The following is a 27846-nucleotide window of genomic DNA, read 5'->3' on the forward strand; positions in this document are numbered from 1 at the left end:
GCCCTACCCATAACAGACCTCAAACTGTTCGAGCCAAATTAACAAAGACAAGAACTAGCTGTCATCTGGAAGAGAAGGGTTCCTTGCGGGGGGGGGGGGGGCTGTTTCAGGAAGCAGCATGAGGTGATTCAGTGTCAAGCACAGTTCTCACCCTGACTCATTTGTGAACTGCTGCCCCAGCGATGAGGTTGGGGGATCAGGAACTATCTTTGCCAGAGGGAAGTTCCGTTCTCTGGAAAAGTCACAAAACCAAGACCTCGTACTTCCTTGCATGCCAAAACTTTTTTCGTGCAAATCACAGTATTTAAATAGGTGTCAGAAAACCTGGCATAAGGGTTTAGCACAGGGGTGCCCAAACCCCGGCCCTGGGGCCACATGTGGCCCTCGAGGCTTCCCAATGCGGCCCTCAGGGAGACCCCAGTCTCCAATGAGCCTCTGGCCCTCCGGAGATTTGTTGGAGCCCACACTGGCCCAACGCAACTGCTCTCAGAGTGAGGGCGACTGTTTGACCTCTCGCGTGAGCTGTGGGATGAGGGCTCCCTCCATTGCTTGCTGTTTCAAGTCTGTGATGCAGCAGAGGCAGCAAAGGAAAGGTCAGCCTTGCTTTGTGCAACGCCTTTGATAGGCCTTGAGCTATTGCCAGACCTTCATTCAATCATATTAGTTCATCTTTAATATATTCATTTATGTAAAACTTATGCAAATTTATTCAAATTTTAAATGTAAATTAATTCTTTTTTCCCCCACCCCTGACACAGTGTCAGAGAGATGATGTGGCCCTCCAGCCAAAAACTTTGGACACCCCTGGTTTAGCAGAGGAGCATGGAAAAATTCAGAGGTTGGTCTCTATCTATGATTAAACAAATGAAGAGAACAGAGGGAAACTCTGGACCAAAAAAGTTGAATTTTTCTGCTCCATCATCCTTGGTCTTCCAAAGGTGTCCTGTGCCCTCAAAGGAATCTGACCTTTCCTCCCTCGCTGCACCTTATGTTTGGCACTGCCTTTCAGAACCCCGCTGTCTCCCTTCAAATCCTTTCGTAAAGCCAATTTTTATGTGAACACTTTGGCACAGTCACTTAGACCCCATATCCTACTGCAACCAAGCTGAAGCAAGCATAGCTGGAATAAGGCTTTATTCTTCCCCGTTTTACTCCTGCCTCCACTTTCTTCTCATTCCTCTTCCTCACCTAGATGGTGAGCCCTTCACAGCATGGATCTCTCTTTGTTCATCAGAGAGGGTCCTTTCAGTTGTGTTGGCATTAAGAGAGGTTAGGATTGGCAGCCAGAAATAGATCCTTCTTGGTGGTGGCACCTATATTATGGAATTCCCTTCCCTTTGAACTGAGAACAGCTTCCTCATTATTAAGCTTCTGGTGAGGCTTGAAGACGTTTTTATTCTGAAAAGCCTTTGGTACCCTGTAAGATCTTAGGGTAAGATGGCTGCAGACTGGCTCAAGTTTTTTAGTAATTTTATTTAATGTTTATGACTGTTGGTTTTTATGCTGCTGCTTGCCACTGACTGGCTTTTAAAGTGTATTTTTTAGTTTTATGTGCATGTTATTGTTTGTTTTTATCTGTGATGCATTTTAATTGGTTGTTAGCCGCCTTGGGTGCCCTTCGAGGAGAAAGGTGGGGTAAAAATCAAATCAAAAAATAGTATGTGGAGATCATGCCACGAAGCTCTGAGGCTGGAGTTTTAAAGACATGATGAAGCCTGATTGGAAAACCACAGCCCCATGGAACATATTGGGTGCTGTTTATTTCACAACTTTGCCCTTGAGCCCAAATGTCTCCCTCCCCTCCAGTCTCTGCTTATTTATAAAACTGAATTCAGGCAACCCTGTCTGGTCCAAAGTCAAGATCTTTTAAGAGACCACTTCCCTCCCCTCAACACCTTCCTCCAAAAAAGCAGAGAATTAATTTAGAAAAACAAACTTGTTGAGAAATGGGAAAGGAAGCAGGAAAGTGAGATAAGGAGGTGAACCTTGAGCAAAAGCCAAGATAAAGCACGATTGTTATAAGCAAAGAAGAAAGGTCATCAAAGATACACTGAACTGTTTGGGCCAAGTGCTTTTCTGGCTTCAATAAATCCAGAAGAGGCTAATTTGGGAAGGATCGGCTAATGCTTATTCACGTGACCTCTCATTGATATGAAGCAGGTGAGTCATCATAGAGCAGGCATTCGAGGAGTCAGCAAAACCCCCATTTAGAAACACATGCCTATTCACCAAGAGGGTTTAACAAGGGCAAGGTCCTGCCTGTGAATCTTAATGCTGCATTCTTTACTTATAATGAGCAAAATCTCTCGCGTTAGGGCAGCAGGGAGGGCAGAGTTGCCACTTGATCAGGGGGAAAACAAAAAAAGCCCCACTTTTTGAATAAAAATCTGTATTTCCCCCCCAAATCTATATTTCCCAGTCTGCTCTTATGCGGATATTAGCATCAGCCTAGACCAAGTTAGATGGAGTAATGGTCTGGTTTGGTATAAAACATTTTTGTCTAGTTTTTGCCTTATGTGGCACACCACAGGATCAGGCTCAGTGACTGTCAACAATGCCCAAGACGACTTCTTTGCACCTGTGGCCATGAGCCAAATGCTATCTCTCCCACCTAGTCATGTGCTAGCCATGCCCACCAACTCCTCGTCTTCCTTGGATTGGATGCTCTAGCCCAGGGGTGTCAAACTCATTTGATACAGAGGGCCACATAGCATTCGTGATGCCTGCTGAGGGCCGGAAGTGATGTCATTAGGCAAGAAGTGATGGTTTACAAGTGATGGTTTACATGGGCAGGAGGTCTGGTCTAGAGGGTTGAGCCTCCATTTGCCTGAAGATAACATCCGAAGGTCGCCAGTTCGAGGCCACCGGCACTGTGCGACCTTGAAGCAGCTGACAAGCTGAGCCGAGTTATTCCATCTACTCTGAGCGTGGGAGGATGGAGGCCAGAATGTGCAGCGAGATCAAGAAAGAAACATCTGAATGTTGTGGTTTCTTGAAAGATAGAACCTTTCAAATTGTAAAAATCCCTATGGGGATTTAAATTGCCTGCCCATGTAAACCGCCTTGAATAAAGTCCAAGGAGAAATCTGAGGACCTAGAAAGGCGGTATAGAAATACCTGTATTAGAAATACCTGTATTATTATATTATGTCCATTAAACAGGTCATAACCAAAAATAAACACTTTTTTCCTCACTTAGGAACTCATTAGCTGCAAATAACAAAAGAGAAAATAGACAAATCTTGGTCATATTTCAAGATATGGGAGAGCTCAATTTTCAAGTGGGCTGCCCTTTCTGCAGTAACACCTCAGCACTACTCAGCAGCTGAAAGCCTGAGGGCCGTATAAAAAGCTTCCGTGGGCCGCAACCGGCCCCCGGGCCTTATGTTTGACACCCCTGCTCTAGCCCACCACTATATTTTCTTCTGCACTCCTCTTCTTCTGCTCTGTTCCCCTCTTCCATTCAAACTCAGGCCAGAGGTGAAGTAGGAGCTGTGGAGAAAGGTGACCCAGTCATTCTGCTCCCTAAGGCAACCGCCTTGATCGGCCTCATGAATGGGGCCGGCCCTGCTTGCCAAATAAAGCCGTGGGTGTTCTTGGGGCTTATGCGGCTGCCACCACATTTCTTCCCTTTGCATAAAAATATGGAAATCAATACGGCTGTACATGCAGTATTCCAGAGCAAAGCAATTAACACTGACATTTCCACAGAAATATAATTAGAGGGAACCGGCAGGGAGGGGGGAGGAGAGAATAAAAAGAGGTCTGCTGGAACACAGCCCTGACACGCGATGGCATATTCTATTTAAATTCTTTAAAATTAGAAAAAAAAAAATTGAATACCTTGAATGAGACAGAAGCAAATGTGATCTGGTTGCCTCTTTGCTCTGGAACTGAAGCCGATGAAAGGGGCAGTGCGTTTTAAGATTATTCATAATGCAGAAGTCATCTTTTATGGCACAGATTGGAATCTGCTCTGCATGAAACCTGGGAGATGCTGGAAATGCAGGGTCAGATCAAAGAAATGGGAGTCCTCACTAACCCAGCACTTTTTCCAGGATTCAGGACATGGCTGTTCTTCATCTCAAGAGACTGGCCCAGGAAAATGCATACAACCATCCAAGGGAGGGAGATTTTGCATGGCTTGTAACCCACGTCATGCGTACTCTGCTTAAAACAGCTTTTTCAAAATTCTCTGCCGAGGTTAGGTAACTTGAAGTTTCAATGGAGGATGGCTGAAGCCCCGTCCCCTGCACCGATTTCCTTCAGGCCAGATCAGATGCCGTGTTACGTGAAGATAGTGTTCCAAGGTGCATAAGTTCAATTAGCAACCATGTGTGGAGGGCCCGATTCAGACCATGGCGAGGGGCAGGAAGCTTAATCCTTTACCGCATCACAGTCTCAGTTTGGATCAGTGCATGTCCCTCCCTGCCTCGGGTTTACTGTTTCCCCTAGAAAGGAAGTTTCCAGTGGCACATATGGTAGTCTTCCTCCTGGAGAAGATAGCAGACACAGGAGGGCCCACACTGGATCAGGACCATGGTGACTGCAAAGGGTTAACACTCCCTTGTCCTCAACCCAGATCTCACCCAACACTCTATCCACTACCCTACGGTTAAACTTTCCATCACTAGTCTTCCTAAGACTAAGAGCCTCGCTGGATCAAGCTAAAGTCCCATCTAGTCCAGCTTCTTGTATCTCACAGTGGCCCATCAGGGCATATAAGACAATGCATCTGGCATTCAGATATAGCCTACTTCTAAACCCATTATGGCTTCCAACCTGTGATGGACTTTTCTTCTAGAAATCTGTCCAATCCCCTCTTAAAGGAAACCTAAGCCAGGCTCCATCACCAAATCCTGTGGCAAAGAGTTCCAAAGACTAATCACACAGTGGATAAAGAAACATTTCCTCTGGTCTGTTCTAACTCTCTCAAGACTCAATTTTAGTGGATGTTCCCGGTTCTGGTGTTGTGCAAGAGGGAAAAGAACATCCCTCTATTCACTCTCTCTCTCCAACCTCTGAATTATTTTGTATGTCTCAATCATGTCGCATCCCCCCACCATTTATCTAGACTGAAAAGCCCCAAACGCTGTAGCCTTTTCTCAAAAGACAGGTGCCCCAGCACCTACACAGCAACTGATGTCTTGTGACTTGGAAGGGTGATACACACACCTTTCTCCTCCCTCTTATTTGCCACCTGGATCCCAAGAGCCCCCAGAGCAACATCCTCTGCAGCCATCACAAGCCCTCAAGCTATTCAGGTCAACGAGCCGCTGCGGACGCAGAACACAAGCAATCTAATTTTCCAAAATGGCTTTTAGGGAATTAATGTGTGTGCTTTATACAACCCACCCCTTTCCACTAAGAAAATCTCCCCCAAAACCTGTGCAGGGAAGCACTGCATTCTTTGCACTGAAACATCTTGACCTAGAGAGAAACGTCTAGAGTCATTTGGGGTGGTTGAGATAAGGATGTTCCCTGGATACTGTACATTTTGCAAAGTGTCTCAAATCTGGCATGGAGCAATATGGAGCAGGCAATATGGAGGCAGGAAGGGAAACAAGAGCACGATTGAGGGTTCTGCTCAACTCCTTCTTACTACAACACACCAGGGGAATAGGGCAAGCATCAAGGCAATTTGAAAGAAAGGTATGTTCCACAACTGTCAAGCCTGTTTAGGGGCAGGGAGGAGAAGCAAAGATACCAGAAAAGGTTGAACACATGATCTGGGGAGGCATGATATGCTGAAAGTTGCTGAAACTAAGTGGTTCTGGTCTTGCTCAATCCTGGGATGGGAGACCAGTTGGGAACTCCACATATGGTGGTGACCTTTGATCCAAGACAGAAGAAAGGCAGGATACACAATTGGTTCTCTTTATATGTAAATTTGCTATCTGCAAATTTACTTATTTGCATGGGGGAGAATTGCCACCTATTTATCATTATCTATTTATCATTATTATTTTATTCTCATTATCTGCACCTGGAGTGGGGGGCTTGGTGCAGCTGCAAGCAGGCAAGCGGGCATGAGAGAGCTTGCAGGAGGAGAAGGAGAAGAGACAGCAGTGGCCTCCCCATGAACAGAAGGCAGCGCTGGTGCTGTATAAGGGGAAGAGGAAGAGACAGTACACGGCCGAAGGGGGAGGGGGCTGTGCGCGTCCAGACAATTGTACTCCTCATTTTTTAGAAAGCTGCCTGGATCAGGCCAATTTTCCGCATCAAATGGGCCTTGGTATTGGTCCGTGGAGAACTGTAGGACACATTTGTGTCCACTTCCAGACTTGCCCCACCATTTTAGACACCATCTCAGGGTCTGCAGCTTCACAGCTCTGGGTCTGATGAGAGGTTTCTGGAAAGCTATCTGAAGGCTGCTCTGGGGCTGGGGCAAGCAAGAAACAGGTGGAAGGATGAAGCAACCTCTTTCCCATTGCTGAATTCTGAGGTCTCATTGTTGGGCCAGTGACCATCAATGAGTCAAGGGACAGCCAGCACAGAGGAGGAAAGATAAGGTGTTGAAGATGTTGATGAGCCCTCACTGTCACCCAGCCCCACAGACTTCAGATTCAGGTTCATAAAGTTCATAGTGTGTATGGTGAAGAGGATCCCTTGGAACCGAAACCCATTTCCCCATAGGCTCAATGATTCAATATTTGCTAAATTGGTATCCTCTAGGTCAGGGGTCTCCAAACTTTTTTGCCAGAAGGCCGCATCAAATATCTGGCACGGCGTAGAGGGCCAGAAAAAAAAATTTAATTATAAAATTTATATAAATAAATTAGAGATGGAACTTAGATGAGTGAATAAATGAATGAATGGGCTCGTTCATTCAACCTCTCTGGCCCTTAGAGCACCCTCCAGATGCAACCAGAGCACAGTTCCAATCATGTTCAGCCAAGTGGGCCAGAGGCTTTCAGGGGACAAGAGGCTGGTCGCGGGCCAGATAGAGACTCGTCGCAGGCTGCATCTGACACGCGGGCCGGGGTTTGGAGATCCCTGCTCTAGGTTTTCCAAGAACCTAACCCTATGGATAATGAGAACTGACTGTAAATACATTAGTAGGCCCAGGGCAGCCCATCCACTCAGTGAGTCAATGCAGGTTGCATCAGTTGCAGATTACCGGGGGGGGGGGGGAATGGATTTGGATTACCCTCCACCCCACTGAACCAGAAGTCCTGCACATCTGCAGTTCAAGAAACCAGGCAAAGACTGTGGCAAGTGGCTGTCTTTTCTTTTCGTAATTCTGCAGAGGTGGTGGACCTGAGGTCACACTGCGGCTGAGTAGGCCTATTAGTTGCTAGGCAGCCACAGTGTGCTTCTACCTGCAACCCTTTGGAACTAGCAAAATAGCCAGTTGTGTCTGTTTGTGAGCTTACTGCTGTAGAACTGAATGCATCACAAAACACACACCCCAAGAAGGTATGGAGAGAGGCACCAGGATCAAAACCCACGTCCCGACTTCTCAACCTCCGTGCATTCCACTGAAGGGTCAGTTTCCCAAACCTACTGAACCAAACCCTGAACAGGACAATGCTTATGCCAGGGAACAAACTTCCTGTTTCCTCTAGTCCAAGTTTGCATACCAAACAGGACAAGGGAAATCAAGTGAGCTGGGGGCAAGGGGAAGCCAAAGAAACAAGAAGCTTCTGCTCAATTTCATCACTTCCGTAATAAACAAAACATTATTTCCCTTTCAAAGTTCTCTCATGTGCCAAGTGCTGCTTTTGTAGCACAATGGCCACATTGTTTTCATGCGTGGCCGCCTAGAATGTATTTTGGGTTTTGCTGCTCTTATGAAGAACCATTGTTTGATCACAGCTATGTTAGCATATCATTAACTCCTTGTGAGCATAGCTCTCCACGGGTACAATGCTTCAGAGCTGGCAGAAGCAACCTTTTTGATGTGCACCTGTATCTAACGCTTAAAAAAATTCTCCCCTTGGCAAGGCAATACAATGACTGGATTAAGAAATGGTTACATGAATGCTGTGGCAAGTTCGGGGTTGTCTGTATTCACACTCTGTCCATAACTTGGTCTGGATGAGAATGATCGTAATGCGTAACATTTAAGAACATAAAAAGAGCCCCGCTGGATGAGGCCAAAGGCCCATCTAGTCCAACTTCCAGTATCTCACAGTGACCCACCAAACGCCCCAGGAAGCACACAAGACAACTGACACAACCTGCGTCCCAGTGCCCTCCCCTGCATCTGGCAATCAGAGGCAGCTTGCCTTAAAACCAAGAGCTTGCACATATCTACTATGACTTGTAACCCGTAATGTGAGGTTCAAAGCATTACACGTGTTATCTGAATGTATTCTTTACAACAACCCAGTAAGCAAGTATTATGCCCATATTGCAGATAGGAAGGGTGAGAGGGAGTGACTTGTCTAAGGTCACTTAGTAGATTTGTGGCAGAGGTGAACTCCAAGCCTCATAAATCCGATTCACAGCTCAGTCTCTTGGACACTGCACTATAACAATTGTCAAAGGAAAGAATGAATAAATCTGAGTGTTGATCTGCACTCTGACTCATAGGGGCTCTCTAAAAATTAGAGCTGCCGCCCAGTTGAAGAAGTCTTCAAGAATTAATCCAAAGTATGGTATTTTAGTTCATTAATCTGTATAAATTATGTACAAGGGGGGGGGAAAGCTTGCTGGTTTCATTTTTTGATGATTCATGCCTGCGTCATCGTTGTATCAGGAAGGAATACAGGAATGCCTTTTAAGATAGAGCTTACCACCTGCAATTTCTCTAAGGACCCATATTCAAAGTATTTTTTTAGAAAATTTAAGTCTGCTGACTGATAAATCAGGGATACCTTTTTAGTCAGTCAAAATGGTTTTCACCCATTAAGGTAATCGATTAATAGTGCAATCCTATACATCCTTCCTTGAAGTAAGGCCCACTTCGCACAGACTACCTTGGGGGATCCAAACTCTTGAGTTCCAGCACCTCATCTCTTTTGGTCCTAATTAACTAGCTTCATCAAGGGGATTCCAACATACTGTAGTAAAAGTAATTTTCTTCATTCATCTCCATCCCATGCAGAGTGCCCAAGCTCACTGCTATTCTTTGAAGTACAGTCTTTCCTTGACTTGAAAGGAGCTTTGTGATAAGAGAGATTTTCACACCTTCTCACTGTGTTTGCTCCTGACCTCCGAGCCCCCTATTCAGCTGAGCATCACTTTGGACAATCCCCAACAGAGCTGGCTGCACTTCACCAACTTCATTTGCATGTTTAGATGTTATCTTTGATCCTAGGCGTTTTAGCACATGCCGAGATCTGCTCGTTTAATAAAGTTCTGTGTTCCAGCAAATTAGTTCTGATGCATTCCAGAGAACCTGCAACGGGATGGCTCAAAAGTTACCTGCCTTGAGGAGGTCATGATCCTATCTGTATTGGTTTCCTTCTAAAGAAAGTGCACGTATGTCCTTTTGCTTGAATGAAAGAACTCTCCTGTTTCTATACAATCCACTATACAATTCTATACAATCTATACAAACCACATTGGGACTCGGACAAGAAAGGATTGGCTGAGTTAGGAGCGATTTGCTGAACTAAAGGATTCCTGAAAAAGACTGATTGCTCTGCCTTTTTCGAAAAACCCTTCGCTTAGGGCAGGGGTTGGCAACCTGCGGCTCTAGAGCCGCATGTGGCTCTTTCAGCTGTCTACTGCGGCTCCTCCTGGTGAAAGTGGCAAAGGGGGTAACAGGAGGCCCCTGTGCTGGGAGGGCAGGCTGCTTCCCTCCGCCCCCTGAGCTCACTGCCCTCCTCTTCCTTCACCCCCACCTGCCCAGCATTGGTTTCCCTTTTCAATTTTGCCCGCTCTGCAGGCTTAAGCTCCCTGTTTTTCCCTTCCCCAACTCTCCAGCAGGCTCAGCCAATCAGCATCCAGCAGGCTCCTGGCTTTTTCTGTTGGAATGGCTCAGGGCCCTTCACTGGCTGACCACCAGCCAATCCTGAGCCGCCTTCCTCCTCAGCCATTGCGAGCCCTTGCAGCCCGCCTTTCCCTGAGCAGGTCCCCACTCAGTGCAAGGAGAGGCTTTTCCTCCACAGCAGAGGAGACATCCTGTGTGTCTACTCAGTTGTAAGCCCCATTACAGCGGATGAAGCTTGCTCCCAGGAAAGGGTGCCTGGGATGGCAGCCTTGGAGCCAGTGGGAGCCCGCGCAGGCCTGTTCGAGAGTAAGCCCCGATGTAGTCCCTGGGCTACACCCAGGAAGATGTGGAGGGCTGTAGCCTCAGCCGCCTCCTATGCAGGTCTACTCACAAGTAAGCTGTAGTCAATGGGGCTTCCTCCCAGGAAGGTGTGGAGGGCTGCAGCCTCAGCCCCCTCCTATTCAGGTCTACTCACAAGTAGTTAGTGGGGCTTCCTCCCAGGAAGGTGTGGAGAGGACTGCAACCTGAGAGCTCCAACCAACTTGTCTGCTCAGAAGTCCCATTGTAGCCAATGGGGCTTACTCCCAGGATAGTGTGGAGAGGGTTGCAGCCTGAGTGAGGGAGGGCAGGCAGGCAGGGCAGAAGCTGGCCTGTGGCTGCCCCCCCCAGCTCTGGCTTCTTCTCTTCCCCACCTCTGGAGTCTGTGTCCTTTCTTCCTTCCAGCAGGGTGCCTCTGGAAGGTGGGGGGAGTTCTTTAGTATCCATGTAAGATAAGCAGATGTCATAACCGCCATATGTACTGGAAGCCTGGAAGATCTGGTGAGGAGGTAGATGTGGTGTCAGCAGTGGCCCCTTTGAGGGTAAGGCCTGGGCATCCAGCAGAGTGTGCTGCACAGCTGCAGCCACTTGAAGGCAATAGGGCCCTCAGGGATATAAGGAGCACCTGAGGCAGGAAGAGGGGTGTGTGGGTTGGAGAAGGAGTGCAGGTTGGAGAGGAGACTGACTGGGCTTATTGACTTTGACTGGGATACTCTGACTGATTTGACTGACTTACTTTGGACTCTGACCTTGGACTGTGACTTGGCTTATTGACTTTGGACTCTGCCCTGGATACTCTGACTGACTTTGTGACTGACGGACTGCTGGAGACACTGGAGTTTGAAGTGTGGCTGCTGTGCCCAAGACCTGCTGACGACCCAGGGTTTGCTGTAGTGGTGGGAGGCTGCTGGCAGGAGAGAGGACCTCTGCAGGCTGAACAGGCAAGCTACCCTGGAGGTGGGGTCCAGCAGGAGTGCAGGGCAGAACCAGGGTCATTTGTTGGGGGAAAGAAGGGGAGCTAATTTGCTTAAAGTGGGCATAATTCTCCAGGCAGAGAATGGCCTTGGAATCAGGCAAAACACCATAGAGGACCAGGTGTCTGAAAACACAGGACAAGAATGTATGACAAAACTAACTAAAAGCTACAAGAGAGGGCTACATTATAAAAACGGGACCTATAAGAGCATAAAGGTAAAAAAAACTACATATGCAGTGTTATCTTCATTTTAGATGTCAAAAGGGTTTTGTGGCTCCTGAGGTTTTTTTCCTCCGGAAAACGGGTCCAAATGGCTCTTTGAGTGTATAAGGTTGCCAACCCCTGGCTTAGGGAAACCTTGAACTGTCAAATGCTTTGGCTATTCATCTTATCTGCCTTGGGTATCTGTGGTTTCCTGATAAACAGCTTTGATACATTACTCCTGATTTTGCCTGGAAATTTAAGAATTCTGGCTTCATGCCTAAAGTTGTTTACCCACTAATGCAGGAACGGGCAAACTTTTTGACCACTTTGGAAAACTGTAGAGAGGACCACAATGCATATTTATTGCTGTGATTACCATCATGACTTTAATTCCAGCTCTGCAAAAGTATATTTTGTATTCCACTCTTTTTATGGACACAAAGCATCCGCTAGCCACTTTCCTGGCAAGACTCGTTTTTGAATTAGAGGGGCTCTGGGGAGGGCAGGATGAAATTTCCTTTCTTACATTATTTCCTTTCTTGCACTCTCTCTTATTTCATGGTCGGTCCTTTTCAACTGGCCTGGCTCCCAGACAGGACAAAACTTGCTGGTGCTCAGCCCTGCACATGTTCTTAGTCCAGGCACACACACTCCAATGCCAATGTTGACATGCAAGGGAGAAAAATCACGATGGTGCCTTCCAAGCCATGAAAGGGGACTGGTGAGAGGGCTGGAGTGGAGGCTGTTGTGAACCAGATTCATCCTCTCAGCTTGAGGTTTGCCTACGTATGCACTGCCGTTACTTACTGAATTGGTTGGCTGAGTGGAAGGACCTTGTTTTCAATTACACAGGCCTACAAAATTGAGGGTCAGAGAAGTTTTTCCTAAACTTTATGGGTTTGATATGAATTTGGGGTGCTGGTTCCAAAAATGGCATCCGTTTTGCCCTATCATGTCTAGTTTTGGAGACATGGCATAGCCTCATTAGTGAATGGTTCAAGCAACTTCCTCATGAGGAAGCCATGATGTAGGCTTCCTCATGAGGAAGCTGCTTGAACCATTCACTAAAGAGGCCACGCCATGTCTCCAAAACTAGACATGATAGGGCAAAACGGATGCCATTTTTGGAACCAGCACCCCAAATATAGCAGGAATTGGTGTAACGTTTAAGGAAGCAAAATGTGTGTTGGCCTGTGTTATCAATCAACACATTTTATGGCTTGCCTACTTATTTAAGATTCCTTAAAATACAAGTGGGCTTCTGGCAATGAAACCCCTGGTCTGAGGATCCCCTTCGAAAGGGGCTTCCTCCTTTTTCCACTTAAAAGGATCAGGTAGGAAGTGATGGGAAAGGAAGCCCCCCTGCCCAAAATGAGATCTTCTGCCAAAAAAATTAACTGATTCTGCATCGTTGGCAACCTTCAGTCGTGAAAGACTATGGTATAAGCCTACAGCACCCAGTATTCCCAGGCAGTCTCCCATCCAAGTACTAACCAGGCCTGACCCTGCTTAGCTTCTGAGATCAGACAAGATCAGGCATGTGCAGGGTAACAGTTGCTGTCTAAGGCAGCTTCATAGGGAAGGGCCACTGGCCAAGAGTGGGCCACATGCTCTATACATTGCTTCATACACTCACCCTAGAATGTGTCCATGATTATCTGCTACTTGTTATGGGTGCAATGGCAGGACCCCAGGGTTCCTCAGCTCACAAACAAGTCATCCTGAGTGACTGTAGAAAGGAAAGAGCTCAGAAGCCTTTTCCAGGGCCTCCCCCCTCCCTCCCCCCCAATTTTGGAGAATGGAAAAGCTTTTGTGCAGCAAAGAATGGAAGATCTGAAGGTGCCTGTAGTAGTGAGAGAGATTTCAAATCCAAGTGCCACATGCTGAAATGGGGTAAGTCAGAGGTGATTCATGAACCTGTCTGAGAGGAAGGAGTTTCGAGCAGCCTGTGTGTGTGTGTGAGAGAGAGAGTGAGTGGGAGAAAGAGAGAGCAAGGGCTTTGTGTGCGTGTGTGAAGTTGCCTGCAGTTAAAAAAGCAGAAAGAAACATTGAGGCAAAGGCCTCTGAAAGCAACAACTGTGGCTCCCGTCCACCTCCCACACACAGCTGGAAATAGCTCGGTTTCGATCATTACCCAAACAGGCAAAAAAGGCTTCGAACAAACGAAACAGGGGCCGGGTTCCAAACTTTGTGGTGGCTTGCCGATGCTCTTTAAAATTGCCTTCAAATTGACGGTCACTGCACCAGTTTTACCTTCTGATGCACCTATCAGTGACAGTGTGTGTCAGACTTAAAAGTGAGACACTGAATAACTGGGGCAAGGGACAAGCAACTGCAGCCCTGGACACTTCCCCATCTGGGCCTGGATCTTTTTAAGCATCTCGGCTTCTGTCTCTCCAATCGGGACAAAGGACTCTGGAGGACCTCCTCAGTGGGAACAGCAGCAGCAGTTCTTCCTTGACACACTGGCAAGCAAGCCAAGGCTCAAGCAAATGGGAGTGAGCAGCTGGGGTGCATATGGGGAGGAAAGGCTTGCCAAGGACTCTCCTGCTGTTCAGCACTGGGGAGAAATGAGTTAGGAAGCCCTTTGTTCGGATCTTGGCTCCCACGGGAGAGCCAAGGCCTGGGGCCAGCATTGCCAGACTTTCAGTCATTCCTTCGTCCAAAATACGGCTCCCATTCGATATCTGTCCGTCAGGATACCTTCACTGCTAAAATGCACACAATGCATTGATACTCTTAGAACACAATACAGAAATCCTCCCTGGTGCATTAAAAGAGTACTGCAGGATCAGACCATTTCAGCAGCATCCTGCTTTCCACCAAGGCCAACCATGTGCCTTCCAGAAGCCCACAACAAGGGCACAAAGAGAAGAGCCCTTCCTTGCTGGTGGTTCCCCCACAACAACTGGGATTCAGAGAGATACAGCCTTTGAACAACAAAGCCAGGGAAATCCATATAGACTCAACACAATTCACAGACACTCACAGATGATCCACCATCAATTTGTCTAATATCCTTTTAAAGCCTCATGCAAGTCAGTGGCCATCACTGCATCTTGTAGCATTACTCCCAGAAAACAACTTTGCACTGTGTGGAATCTACTGCCAACCAGTTTCACTGAATGCCTTCCAGTACTGTGAAAGGAGGAGGGAAAATGTCTCTCTACCATTTCCCTATGGCTACATCACTATGTAGACCGGTGACTGCCATAAGAACATAAGAAGAGCCCCAGTGGATCAGGCCACAGGCCCATCTAGTCCAGCTTCCTGTATCTCACAGCGGCCCACCAAATGCCCCAGGGAGCACACCAGATAACAAGAGACCTGCAAGGCTTTCTGGGAATTGTAGTTAAGAACATAAGAACAGCCCCACTGGATCAGGCCATAGGCCCATCTAGTCCAGCTTCCTGTACCTCACAGCGGCCCGCCAGATGCTTTAGGGAGGCACACAAGACAACAGGAGACCTGCATCCTGTCGACACTCCCGTGAATCCGGCATTCAGATGTAGCCTGCTTCTAAAACCAAGAGGTTGCATTTACCCACCATGCCTTGTAACCTATGATGAACTTTTCCTCAATCACCCCCTTAAAGGCATCAGACTCCATCAACACATCCTGTGGCAAGGAGTTCCACAAGTTAATTACACACTGACTAGAGAAATATTGTATTTTGTCTGTTCTAACACTCAGTTTTGGTCTGTTCCAACACTCAATTTTCATGGATGTCTCCTGGTTCTGGTGTTATATGAGAGGGAAAAGAACATCCCTCAATCCACTCTATCCATCCCATACCAGTTTCTGGGGAAGGAGGCAGCAGCATTGGTAGAAATCTGTTGCCCTTATTCCCGGCTGCTCTTTGAAGGCATCTATTGGGCAGTGTAGGAATGCTGGAGAAGCTGAACTTTCTGGTCTGCTCTTCTTATGCTGGGTCAAGTGTGGAATCTAACAAGTCAGGTTAGCTTGGATTACTACTAGATTTTCAAATCCCAGTTCTGGTTACCTGCCTGAATGTGGCCGACTAGTCAGACCAGTAAACCACTGGGCCAGTCGATGGCCATCGACATAAGTCCCCCACACTCAGCTCGCACAAACCAGACCCCCCGACGGCAGGTTTCCAGGAGCAATGACACAAAAGCACGTGCCATCTGCTATGGCAATTTAGTGAACAACAAAAGCAACACAATCGTTTAAAGACCATTTTCCCTCTTTGATAAACACACAGCACAGAAGGGCTAATTATAGTCTCCTTTCCTGCAGGCTGACAATTACCAATGACACAAAATAACCCCCGACGACAGGCAACCGCTGCTACTCATTATCAAGGGGCTGCAGACGCCACAATCCTTTTCATGGCACCGCTGGCCAAAAATATATAGCTGCTGCCACAATAAATGGGTGCATTTCTGAGGTGTCACAGCACTCCTGATCTTCCCTCCTCAAATCTCCTGGATATCAACCACTTCTCCTGCTTCTACACTCTCAAGAACATAGACTGGATTCATTGCACCACTTAGAAGCACTCACCCAAAGGGCAGGAAAATAAACTTAGTTTTACTTTGGGGGGGAGGGGCAGTTGGTACAAAGGGGTTAATTATGGCATGTTGGTGATCTGGAAAATAGGTGGCTAAAAGGCAGATCATAAATACACAAACAGACCCCTAGATTGCAGTTTCTCTCTGAACCCCTCTGAATGACTGTAGCAACCCTGTTTATCCCTCTTCCTTCCATCCTCATTGTCTTTGGACTGACTGTTTTGCTACTGTTTGTAGTTCTGACAATGCAATATATATATATTTTCTTTTAGAAACCCATTTATGCCCAGCACACAGGTGTGTATACATTTGATCCCTGTTATGTATATGCAGCGTTGGGCAGAAACGGCTTTTAATCTTGATTTCGCGCAGTCTCTAGTCCAACAGGAGAAAGGCAGGTTACAATTTTTTAAATATATATTATAATGATAAAACTGTAAGAGTTTCAGAGCTCAATCCTCAGGGCTCGGAGCGCCAGCACTGCTGCTCAGTGCCAACACTGGGTCCTGCGGATGTGCTATAAAGCATGTTTGTGGCACCTGGAGAGGAGGGGCTGACAGTACTGGGTCAGCACCAGTCAGCACCAGCACCACAGCTGTGGTGTGCAGCTGGTCGCCCGGTGTCGAGTATCTTCAGGGTGGGGGGAGAGGCAGGGAGTGGGCTGAACGGGGCACAGAGAGGGCAGAGGGAGGAGAGGACTGGGCCCAGGAGGGGGCGGAGATGGCGGCAGTCTCTGCCACTGAATCCTAACCTTCCTCCTGGCCCAGGCGGGCTCACAAGCCTCTTGTGTCTGTGCCTGCTCAAAAGTGGGCACAAATCTGAGGAGACCCATTGGTGCCACAGCTGCATTACCTTGGGTAAAGAAGAAAACACTCCTTCCCCCCCCCCGAGGGGACTCCTGGCATTAGGTAAGCACCCAATGGATCCAGTGGTCGTCATTTTAGTGCTGCTGAAGCTGTGGGCACCAGGAGACTTAGGACGGAGCTGTCCCCAATACTATGACAACAGCAACAAGAAAAAGATGTGGTGCTCCACCATCCCACCCTACCCCACGCCACCCAGAAGCATTGAATTAGTTGGAATCCCTGATTTGTAGTAACTAAGGTATAGCTCCATGCTTGCATATGCAGGTCATCCTACTGTAGGGCTCATGGAGATGCAATGGGTAATTGACTTGACCCCTTATCCAGCATTTTTCTTCCAACTTTGCCCCAAGATTTCGCTCCATTTGTGGACCTCAAGGTTCTCTCAAACAGCAAGACAGATCTGTTAAGCCTGAAATTTGCCATGCTCTTGGTCTGAGGTGCAAGTGCTGAGCTACCCACCGCTTCTCCTCATGATAGTGGCTGCTGAAACATGGAAACAGAACATGTTGGAACAAGCAGAGAATCTAACATGGATGGTTTCCACAGTCCCTTCCACAGCATCTAGAACTCACGGAGAAATACATACATTTCATGTGAATCAATGCACTTCATGTGAATCAATGAGGTCAAAAGTCTATCTAGTCCAGCTTCCTGTTTCCAACAGGGGCCAAACAGATGTCCCAGAAACCTGCAAACAGAGTATGAAGACAATAGCCCTATCTTGCTCTTTCTGCTGCACAATTGTCTTTAGAGGAGGTTCCACTCAGTTATAACTATCAGCCCTTGATAGAGCTACCCTGTGTGGCGACCTACATAAATGTGCCCTTAGAACTTGGCCATGGCCCTGCCCTCTTCCCCCCAAGACTGGTGGAGAGATCTACTTTTTATGAATCAACCTTGTCTCTGGGAAGCAACATTAGCATGCCAATTGCTTCTTTATGTCTGTCTTCCTCCCTCCCACCTTTGCTGCTTACACAGCCCTTGGCCTACATGCAGGAGTCTTCAGCTGCATGGATGGATAATAGTGCTGATTCTGAATTAATTTGCAAGGGAAATGCAGTCACCCCATCACGCCTACTACCAAACAGTCTAATGAGCAGCACAATGAAGCCCCAGAGCTCTCATTAACAGCAGCCCAGATGTGAAGGTAGGCCTCTCTGGCTGGAAGACAAGACGAGGCTGGAAGAGGACTTCATCAGAGAAGGATTCACAAAGCGCACTACAAGTATTTATTAGTATAATTATTAAGCCCCACAAACAAGTGGGGTGCGAAAGACAGAGATTCCCTCCATGTCACATTCATTTGCACTATGCAACAACCACAGATCTGCCAACATTTTACAGACAAAAAAGAGACGTACCGAGATGCCCCAATTCTCTAATCAGGAATAACTGCCCTACCCAAGCCTCCATCGGTTGTGAAAGGCTTTGCTCAGTCTGCTGCCTTCATCATGCTACATCATGTCACTTAGGGCACAATCCTAACCTTCCGTTAGGCTGATGCACGCCTAAAGCCATAAAGCACATGCAAGGTCAGTGCTAGGCCAGTGCAAGGATGTGTGCCGGCTTGCAGTGTTGGATCTGTTGCTGGAGAGGGTAAGTTTGCACCAGCAGGGACAGGAGGTGGGAGCGGGAGGTAGTGAGGGGGTGTTTTTGGGAGGGGGAAGGCAATCTGGGAGGCACATCAGATGGGACTGGCTGCAACAGTCCATGCTGTACTCCTGTTCCAATTAGCCTTACATGGGCTGCTCAGATTTGTGCCAGCAATCCAAGTAGTCCCATGGGGTAGTTGGAGTGTTACATGGGGTAAGGGGGAAAATATCCCCTTACCCTGAGTTGCCCTCCAGCCACCTCTTAACCTGTGCTGCATACAGCGCAAGTCGCTCGGCCTGCCTGTTCCAGCACAGGTTAGGATTGGGCTGTTACTCTGCTATGTGTTTCTCAGGCAGGCTCTAGCCACCTCCAACCAAGCCTCTGCTACATCCAGGACTAGGCTACCGTAATGTGTTCTGAGTGGTGCTGCCCTTGAAGACAGTTCGGAAGTGGGTGCAAAAGGACTGCAGCTGCAAGGTCGCTGGTGGGAGCCAGTCAGCTGGAACAGATGCAAACAGAGATTCCAATCCAACACATCACTGATGACAATTCAACAAAATCCATTTGTTGGGTTTGGCTGCGATCGATACAGTTTGGACAGTTCAACAAATCCTTCCCACTAGGCTTGCCAACTGATGAAAGAGTGTTACATCATCTGTGTTTTTTTAAAAACCAATTAACAGAACTGAAATGCGCATATTCCGGAGACATCACTAAAGGCTGCATGTTCGAAATACAGAGTAAAGCATATGAAGCGTACCATTTAAATAAACAAGAGCCACTAGAAGAGGCACTAGAAGAAAAGGACATCTGTAATGCATTTCATTTGCATGCCAAATTACAGAACATAACCACGTCCAAGCAGCACCACTAAACCAGCTTATCCTGAATTCACTGCCTAATCAATTTAAATTGGCCCCACTGATTAATCAACTAAAAGGATCAGCTGATTAGCCCACTTTAAGAAAAGGGAAGCAAGCATTTTTAAGCTTCCTGAGCCTGAGAAGGTTGGAACCTTCTCTCTCTTCTGCCTCAAACGATGAACCCCTAGCAAAAAGGGTTCTCCACCCCCCCCCCCAGCACAAAACTGGTCACCCAGTTTCTGGAGAATTTTACTCACAGGGAGGGGACAGCCAAAGAAAGCTGACTGAAATACTCACAAGCAGGAAAGACAGTGTCAGGCCAAAGAGTGGGTGAGTCAATGCTTCCACATTCGGGGCACTGAACCTCTGACTATTCACTGTTGGGGGGCAAAGCATGGCCCTCTCTTGTTTCCACCATGTGCTCTCTGCGAGTCTCTCAAAGACGCTGGACTGGAAATCCTTTGAGGTGTGAGGTGGGCTTGTGGTCTGATCTGGTGAGAAGATCTTCTGTACCACTCCTACCCACATCGCCATGGGATTGAGTTGCACCAGCTGCTCATTCGGCCTAAGTGTTCCGCCACCTTTGCCCTGCTCTGGTGGCTTCTAGACATGTCGTACACAGAGCTGCAGCATGGAGCATCTTCCTGTCACAGTAAATCAAGCTCATGTTGCATTGCACCATGGACTAGTGTCAACCAAGTGGACCAAGAGGGGAAGAAAGCACCATGCTACACAAAAGTGGATCCATGATCCAGGATTCCAACTTCTCAAACAAGGCATGCGTAACCACATTCACTCAGAAGTTGCATTGAGCCCTGAAAGGTCACTCCCTTATAAGCTTTCTTAGTAACACAGCTTTAAAGAACAGCATTGTACCACATTGCCAGAAGCCAGATGCTTGCACAGTGCTTGCTTCAGTACCCACCCACAAAAGACCACAACACCATCTGGATTTTAAAGTGTCTATATCAGTGGTTCCCAAACTTTTTAGCACCAGGACCCACTGTTTAAAATGACATTCTATCGGGACCCACCCTGGTTTACCAGTGTTTCAGGCTGTGTCCCACCAGTGGGTCCTAACCCACAGTTTGGGAACCATTGGTCTATATCATATTCGTAAGATAGACCCTTGTTACAGCAGGCCAAAGGAAAAGAAAACATTTCTTTATCCATCGTGCCATTAGTCTGTGGATCTCCTTGCCACAGGATGTGGTGATGGCATCTGGCCTAGATGCCTTTAAAAGGGGATTGGACAGATTTCTAGGAGAAATGTTCACCACAGGTTACAAGCTGTGATGGGTTTGTGCTACCTCCTGGTTTTTAGAAGACAGCTAACTCAGAATGCCAGGTGTAAGGGAACATAGGATACAGATCTCTTGCTGTTGTGTCTGCTTCCTGAGAAATCAGGTGGTCCACTGTGAGATACAGGAAACTGGACTAGATGGGCCTTTGACCTGATCCAGTAAGGCTCTTCTTATGTTCAAATGGAAACTCCATGATTAGAGGAAGTGTACCTCCAACAGCTGGATACAAATAAGGATGGTTGTGAACTTCCTAAGACACTCCCTAAGAACTTCCCAAGTGACTGACCACCACTAGAGGCAGGTTCATCGAGGGGAGGGACCTTTGGGATGGGTCAGCAAACTAGTTTTTGTCTTTTCTGCAACCAAACGTCCCTTAAAGATGCAAGAGCAAGGTCAGCAAAAGCAAAAGGCCACAACCATATCAACCATACTCTGGAAACTGTTCTTCCTGCTCACTTGGCTTTTGTGCTGTTTTGGCTAGTTGCCCTGCAGTTGCCTTCATCTGACCACCACAGCCTCGCTATAGTGCATGGAGAAGAGATGATTTGTACTTTAAAACCACCAACAGGAAAAGATTTAAGCACACATGTGCACTTCTCTAGCCCAAACTGTCTCCCCTGAGGCAAACTTACTACAAAAGAAAAAATTGCATCAGAGCTTCATTACACGGGCATGTACTAACACTGAAGTTTGCCTCTTGGAAAGGATCTTCACCACATCTGACCTAATGCACGGAGGCCACGTTCTCAGAAAGAAAGGGGGGAAAAATCAATGGCCTTTCTTGAGCCGAGCGGCCCTTTCCGCCTTCTTAAGGGAGACAGAGGCTATAGTAATTGCAATGTGCATAAATCCATATTCCACAGAGTTCTCCAGCAGGTTGCACCCTCAACTTTGCTCCATTTCCTTTTTTCAGATCAATAAGTCTGGACTCCTCTAAATTACATTAGTTATGATGAGATTACAGCCATAACCAAGTGCGCATGGGGTTTCGACTTAGCTTCGTGCAGCATTATCTTTGCAACAGCTTCTGGAAAGGGCACAGAATCAAGTCCAATCATGGCACAAGAACAAGAGGCATGGCCAGTATGTAGTTTGTCCCCAAAAGTCCAGCTGCAGCATGACCAGTTGCTAAAGGTTGATAATGCTTGATGCCTAGATAATGCCTAGATAATGCTTGATGCCTAGATAATGCCTAGAATATACCTAGATAATGCTTGATGCCACCCTGAGCAAGAACATACTCTGCTCCCTGCAAAACTCTGCACCCCCTCTAGCTACGTCACTGCTCTCCTCACAGGGTTATTGTAAGAACAGCAACCAGACAATATATGCCATGTGCTGTGAACACATGAAAGGGTTGGACCCATGGTTTCATTGTTAAATGTTCAAAAACCGATGGGTAATCTTCCTACGTTTGGTGTTTTTTTTTTCCAGTTGAGATTTCCATTCATCCTCATATGATTTCATAAACTGAGGTTCACAGTAAAATAACCTGACCCTGTGACTAAAGGTAGTCTTTGCTTCTAACAACAAAGATTAGAAAAGATGATTAAATGTTAACACTGTTTTGACTGTCTCCAAAAGAGGGTTTTGGAAGCATGCACATGTAATCAATTCCCTAACTATTTCAATCAGTTAAAAGGCAGATGACCAATCAATCCAGCATCATTTCAGCCTCTGAAAGCTTGACTCAAAATAAGATAAACAAATGAGACTTTTTTTTTTCCCAGAGCAAATGGGAGCTGATTTCTTTTTTTAAAGTGTGCCCCTCTCACAGTTCACACTGTTGTGAAGCAGAAACATCTAAAATAAAAACATGCGTTGATCTAGGAAAACGGCCTCTGGCCAATGAAGCTGTTTGCAACAACCATGAAAAATGAATGCTGCGTTAACAGCAAGAATGGCAAGTCAGCAACAGTGGACCAGAGCAAATGACCTTCGGTATATATCTGCTTTTTCAAATCTTATACTGCCGTAACAGATGAAGCCTTGTCGTTGTTTCCGTTAAGACAGCTCACTTCCATTGCAAGAGAGGCTAAATTTGGATTTCTGGAGGACTCAAGAGTGCTTTATTCCGTTTCCTCTCCTCTTTTGCACAATGAGGGATTGCTCGGGCACAAACCCTGCATTGTGTTTTGAATGAAATATTGCCCAATTCTCATTATTTGCAACTGCCATCTTATACCCACTGGCTTCCTTGTTCCTAGATCTAGGCTTAGGGAAGTCAAGAAAAATCAAGCGTTGCAAGATAAAAAAGCAGGCAAAAGTGGTCAAAACAGAACCTTCTCACCTATTAAGTCCCATAAAAAAGGCACAATCACCTGGCTACACCAGGCATCCTAAATTTATTTCAAGTGTTCTAGCATGGGGCAGGTATAAGAACATAAGAGCCTGGCTGGATCAGGCCAAAGGCCCATCTAATCCAGTTTCCTGTATCTCAGTGGCCCACCAAATGCTTCAGGGAGCACACAAGACAAAAGATAGATCATTTTAAGTGTAAGACAGAACTCTGGATAATCTGCAATCTTGGAGCCTCAGTGTCCCCTGGCATTACAATGGGGTTTTATGTTAAAGGCTACCAACACCTTTCGTTCCTTAAATCTACCAATAAAATAAATTATCGGCCATAGCTGGCCTTGTGCTTACGTTCATCAATTTACAAAGACAGAAATCAATCTAGCACAATCTAAGCATGGTTCATGCATTTAGCATGTTCGTGCTACTTCTTTCAACCAAATCACCGCTTGGAGCTGTGTATAACATACAGAAACAATGACAATAATTACTTTAAATGATACAGTACCATGAAAAACAATGTGTAATTAAGACTTCATGGCCAGTTTGGGGGGGGCGGGTGATGACCACTAACTAGAATGGCTTCTCAAGAGAGACTGGATAAATGTGCAGAAGATGATGATCCCATCAATGGCTATTAGTCACAGTGGTGATGTGGAACCCATTACACTTGGTGTGTGTGTGTGTGTGTGTGTGTGTGTGTGTGTGAATACCTGTGACTTGGAAGCAACAGTGGGAGCGGGCTCTTGTCTTTATGACCTGGTCTTCACAGGTATGTGAAGGCTAGCAAGGGAAGCAAGATGCTGGACTAGATGGGTTTGATCCCAAAGAGCAGCTCTTATGAACTTAAAAACCAGGCAAAAACAGCAGCACGCCCATCACATCAAGAAGCCTTCCGGCAGCACCAACAACCTTCTTGGAGAGCGAGCGTTTGACCCACTGCAGAAATCTCCACAGTGATAACAACCTAATGCAGCTAGAGCCAGGGAACAGGGTTCTGTTCACAACTCAGCTGCATTCATACACAAGAATAAGGATTCCAGGGGCTGAAGAGAAACATCCTCAATAATAAGGATGAGGGAAGGACCGTGGGGTTGCAGGTGATGGAGACAGTGCATCTCCTTTTAAAAATAAATAAGTAAGTAAAGGCCACATTTCATCCACCTTAATGGCTCCCTGCCTCTTATCTAACATCACTGCCTACAATCAAATTTAGCAATTTTTCAGGAGGAAAAAGAACAGCCACTCAAACTGATGTTTCAAAAAAAACCCAACTCATATTCAAAGGAAGTACAGCAGACTGCATTAGGAATACAAGGTTCAGCAGAAGTTGCTCATTTTCATTATCTCTCCAACAGCAACAGTTTGAGCCATGTCTCCCTGTTCCTTTCTCCCGTCTAATCACAGTTACTTCTGGACTCAAATAAAAGTCTGGCACTTTTTAATGGGGTGCAGCTGCCTCCTGCAGTCTGTGACCCAGACCAAGGAAAAGACGCAAAGGGACAGACCACCCTCCCTATTAGTTTCTAGTTGGTGGTAAAGAGGACCTCCTTGCCTTCACAAAGATCTTCAACCCAACATAAAAACGTCACTTCATTTCATCATTTGTAAGAATAAATGGATTCTTTCAGAGGGTTTTGCTACCAGTTGCCTCACTTGGAAGTTCAGAGGTTGAATGGTAGGATGCTGATCGATGTGGGATACAGGAATATTTACACAATTACCCCACTGCCTGCCAGATTATGAGGACACAACTGAAACAAAGATTTCTGCATGCATGCCTCCCAGCTGCGGAAGTCCTTGCCCCAAGATATGGTGATGGTGTCTGGCCTAGATGCCTTTAACATGGGATTGGACAGATTGATGGCGAAAAGATCACAAGTTACAGGCTATGATGGGTATGCACAACCTCCTGGTTTTAGAAGTAGGCTACTTCAGAATACCAGATGCAAGGGAGGGCACAAGGATGCAGGTGTCTTGTTGTCTTGTGTGCTGCTTGAGGCATCTGGTGGGCCACTGTGAGATATAGGAAGCTGGACTAGATGGGCCTGTGGCCTGATCCAGTGGGATTCTTCTCATGCTATGTAACTCATGTTGGTAACCAAGAAATCTTCTTAGAAGCCTAGGAGATGATTGGAGCCCTTTCTGCAGTCAAAGAGGGCGTCTTAGCTTCTCTTACATTGGGCCAGCAACATGATCGGCTGCTGTACAGCACTCAATAAGCTGAAAGAAGCTCACTGACCACTCCAGGGAAGTGGCGGAAGTGCAATTAAGGAAGTGCATTAATTGCATTAAGGAAGTGCAATGCAGCTATGGAACTGCAGAGAGAGAAAAGAGAGGCATAAGGGAGAGGTGTATGGCCCTGGGTCCCTTCAGAGCTGCCAGCCTGGGAAAGCTCTGTCTCAGACACCAAACAAGCCTTGCGAGGGGTTGTAGACTCTGCTGCTAAACCCTTTTCACTCCCTTGGCGTAGGATTCTGTGTCCCAGAGGACAGTGGCTGTGCGGCACACACAGCCTATAATTTGCAAATCATGTTGGTTGGAAGCGTCCGATCGAGCAGGATATTCTTGGGTGTGCTCCTTTGCCCTGTAATCTGTGGTCAGGAGGACACACTGGAGACCAGCCCAAGTCGAAAAAAGTTGTAAAGCTAATTGGGCTTGTAAAACCCAGAATCCTCTGACACGTTCCCCTCCATGGTGTCAGTCACTAACCACCACCACAGCACTCCAAAAGCATGGATTTCCGTACTGCCCTCCTTCCCAATGTGTCTTTGCTAAGTGCCTGCCTGTGGAATACCTCAACTTCTGCTTGAACAAGTACATACAGACATGTCAGTAGCATCTGGTTGCTACCCCCATACTGCCATATTTTAAGACTGAAGATTTAAGAACGAAGTCACTTTGGTTGTTGGGTTAATTCTTTAGGGTTTATACAGTTTAGGGCACAATCCTAACCCACTTTCCAGCACCAACAGAAGGGCAAGGCAGCTCCTAGATAAGGGAATAAACATTCCCTTACTTTCAGGAGACCTCCATGAGTGCCACCTAGCTACAGGATGCAGCACATGCCCCATTGGCACTGCTATGCCAGTGCTGGAAAGTGGGTTAGGATTTGGGCCTTAGACCTCAACTGCACCTGGCCTCTTGCAAAGCTTATCTGACTTTGTAGAGCTTGACCTGCTCTGGCCAAGGTGACAATTCACGAGGCACAGAGCAAGACTAAAAGGGACTCTGACCTTGATTTAAGGCAGCAAAGGCCACACTTAAAGATATACACTCTGTCATCTGGGGGGGGGGGGCTGAGTTCTTGATCGATGGCTTGACTTCTCAACTGGAAAACTGCATGAGAAGCCCAGGGGGTTGGTGAAGTGGTAGAACTTTGCCATCAGGCTCCTGGGGTCTCTAGAGCTGATACAGGAAGCAGGAGCATAAGAACATAAGAAGAGCACTGCTGGATCAGACAAAGGCTCATCTAATCCAGCTTCCTCACAGTGGTCCACCAGATGCCTCAAGGAGCACACAAGACAACAAGATATATCTTGGAGCATCTTGGTGGGACATGATGAGACACACTGTGTCCTCCATGTCCTTGCAATTTAAGGCTTTCTCTGTATATACACTGTACTTTGCCCACTGAAGGCCCTGAGTTCAATCCCAGAAACCAAGCAGGGCTGGGAGAGAGCTCCCACCTGAAACCCTGCAGAGTTACTGCCAGCCAGGGTTGGTTGTACTGATCAAGACGGACCAAGGTTCTGACTCAGTAAATGGCAGCTTCATACGCAAACGTGATGGCCTTTCCTGACAGTAAACAGCAGCAAAGAAATCCACAGGCAATGATGAGGAATCCTCCTCTAGCGCTCTCAGATTCAGAGATATCTGGCCAGGTTCTTGGAGCCTCATTTGATACGACACCCACTAGAAGGTCAGTGGAAAAATAACAGTCAGCTCAAACAGGAAGTCAGCCTGTCACATCTGCACACCAAACTCTATGTGAAAAGAAACCAGCAGAGCCACAAGGCTTGCTCTCCAACCACCAGGTATCTGTGAACTACGGGCATATGACACCCAAGGAGGCAACTCACAATTTCAAACAAACAAACAAATGAAACACATCAGTTTGCTGCCCCCCCACCCTGAAGAGAATCCTCTCCTTTGCCATGCAAAACCCAGGCTGATCAAAAGGAGGCCACAGGGCTCTTTCTGTATAGTGATGCAAGGCATCTCACAAGCTTGCTGGAGAACCACAAGTGGTTGCACTAAAAGTGCATGCCTCTCCATGCACGCATGCTCCCAGGCTATGCGTCAGCACCCCTCATACGCACGGCTGCGTCTATGGTTTACACAGGACATAAGAAGATCCTTGATGGATTATCAGACCAGTGTTCTTAACCTGTGGGCTGTGACCCCAATGGGGTCGCAAAGCCTCATCTGCAACCTTTCAAAACCAGTGCAAGAGAGGGCTTGGATCCAATCCCATAATGGTGCTGCCTTATCAAAACTGAGTCGTTGATATAATCCTGCACAGCCTCTTTTTGCTTTCTTGCCCTGCAGCTCCTAAGGCCGGCCCTGCTCAGGTTGCTATCTCACAGGGTTGTTGTGAAGACACAAGGCGGGGAAAGGTGGGTGGGCAGCAATAAGAGTGGGTGAATTGGGTCTTGGGAACGGTGTGAGGTTGATGATGGTTCCCCAGTATCATTATTCATTTGGGTCATGGCACAGTAAAGGTTGAAGACCGCTGGATTAGACCACAGGGCCATCTTTTCCAAAATCCTGCTTCTCACCATCTGGCCAACTAGGCTCTCTAGGAAACCCACATGCGGGGGGGGGGGGGGAGAGAGAAAGGCAATCTCACTTCCCTGCTGTTGCCTCTCAATAAACTGTCTCTGGACAGAGGGGCTCTGAATATCAATCCTGACTAATGGACATTGTAAGACTTCTCCATACGTTTACCTCTTATTCTTTTAAAAGCAACACATACTGTGGCAATGAGTTCCATACACCTATCATGT

At 46.9% G+C, this 27846-nt stretch overlaps 1 protein-coding gene and 1 pseudogene across 4 annotated transcripts in view; both read right to left on the bottom strand.

Annotated features, from left to right (window-relative positions):
- The window catches only part of UBASH3B (ubiquitin associated and SH3 domain containing B), a 67894-nt gene that overhangs the window by 29428 nt on the left and 10620 nt on the right, over positions 1-27846 (bottom strand). The window lies entirely within an intron of this gene.
- On the bottom strand, positions 12827-12943 carry LOC136662905 (5S ribosomal RNA; annotated as a pseudogene).

This window comes from Tiliqua scincoides, chromosome 11 (genome assembly GCF_035046505.1).
Source record: "Tiliqua scincoides isolate rTilSci1 chromosome 11, rTilSci1.hap2, whole genome shotgun sequence".
NCBI lineage: Eukaryota > Metazoa > Chordata > Lepidosauria > Squamata > Scincidae > Tiliqua > Tiliqua scincoides.